We start from the raw sequence: 2,083 nt of genomic DNA on the forward strand, positions 1-2,083 counted from the left end.
GGAGTCGGGAATTTGAACTACCTCGCTGCAAGCGTTGAGCCATTAAAGAGTGAGGAAGGGTATGCGGAGGATAGATTGGTGTCATCTCTTGTTGTGGATCTGAAGTATCATGTCATTGTTTATAGAACTTCTCTCATGCGTTAGTTACCGTCGCATGGGTGTGCACGTCACACACGTGATCATAAAAAAGTCAACAATTAAAGTTTAAGATCACCAGACTTATGCAACACTCAGAATAGTAGAACTTTTTAGAATTCAATTTGTATATCCAAGAATGAAATGTTCTCGATCCATGCGATCACTGTCCTATATTTGGAAGAGTTTCGGTGTAGCCTTATTTGGGGAGGAAATAGATTGTTGGGGATAATTACGAAGCCTAGTTATGGATATCTGTTGAGAGATGTAGCTCCCATGTTAAATACTAGTGAGGCAATCTGGCTCTTTGGATCAACATACTATGACGGTTGAGACCGGTAGATGTTTATAACTAAATGCAGTTGGTGGCAAACAGAGCAACGTGGATGCGGGATTAGAGATATGTATGGGTAAAATGGATTTGGTTCTTCGCTCTTCGTGCTTTTGGAGGGGTGGTAGATGATAGGCCACTCTCATGGATGAGACGATTATATGACATGTGAACCACTTCGATATTTCCATTCTTTCATCCACTATGTCGTTATGTTTCCTCATTTTCCATTATCTTCCACCCCCTGAATTCAATGTACACGTATTCAATGGATGTCGAGAGACGAAGATATCCCTTAGGTTTGTGTTATACAAAGTTGAGTCAAAGACAAACACCTGGATGAAAACATTATAATTTTTGCACCATGACTCAACTACCATATGAATTACTAACATTGTTGTTTTTTGAAAATGCAATTTCTTTTGAGAACAAGTTTCAACACGTCTTGTGTTGTTGCTTGGACAACATACCTTACTATATCTGATAGCGCAAAAGAAAAGAAATATCTTCTAAGAACACCTTGTCTTCCAAATACTCAGAATAACATGTGCTGCAAACAAGCGATGAGGAGGGGATGCGGGAAAGAATAGGAGACACATGAATACCATGTGGTGGGCTTAATGACTTTTTAAATTCAAATGTGAGAGTACCATTGGTTAGATTCATCTGCTTAACTAGTGCTCGTTGTTTTTTCGAGTATCTTCGTTTAAACGAAGTGAGTGGTCGTCTTATGAAACACGTTTGTCATGGCTTGGATGTCGTGCCATCTTACTCTACCGATAACACAAAAGAGACCATTCTACACAAACTGGTAAGCTCCAGAAGACTCAGCACCGTCATGGGCTCCGAAACTTCTTTTGTTATATCCTGGATGACATGCCATCTTACTCTATCGATAACGCCAAAGGGACTCTTCTACACACACGGTTGGGCTCCAAAATACTTAGGACCCACATGGGCTCCCAAGCAGGCCGAAAGTGGGAATGAGGGGAGGGCGTGGAACCGAGTAGAAGAAGCGCGTGGGCACGTGGCAGTCATTGATGAGTTTTCAAATTCAAATTAAAAGGTAACCGTTTATTAAATTCTTGCGCTTAACTAGCAGTTGCCGTTTTATGAAAATGCAACCATTTGGAGTTAAACGCTTTTCTCGTGGCTTGGATGATGTACCATCTTACTTTGTACAACAAAGCAAAAAAGAACGACCTTCTAAGAACACCACCGGACTCCAAAATATCCAACATCTACATGACCTCCTAACAAGCCGAAACAAGAAACAATGGGAAGGCGCGGGAAAGGAGTTCGAGAAGCGCGGGACCACGTGGCGGGCATTGGTGAGTTTCCAAATTTAAATCAAGAGTAACCACTGAGTCTCCAAATTCAAATCAAGAGTAACCGTTGATTAGATTCGCGCGCTTATCTAACGGTCATCAATTACTGCATTGCAATTTCTTTCGACCATATGTTAACAATCATCTCTTCAAAAAGCTTTTATCGTAGCTTTGGACGATGTATCATCTTACATTATTTGATACTGCAAAAGGGACGAAATTCTAAGAACACCTATATAGTCCAAATACCTAACACCGACACACGCTCCAGAAAAGGGGACGGAGGAAA

Source organism: Triticum dicoccoides, chromosome 5A, assembly GCF_002162155.2.
Source record: "Triticum dicoccoides isolate Atlit2015 ecotype Zavitan chromosome 5A, WEW_v2.0, whole genome shotgun sequence".
NCBI classification, from domain to species: Eukaryota; Viridiplantae; Streptophyta; class Magnoliopsida; order Poales; family Poaceae; genus Triticum; species Triticum dicoccoides.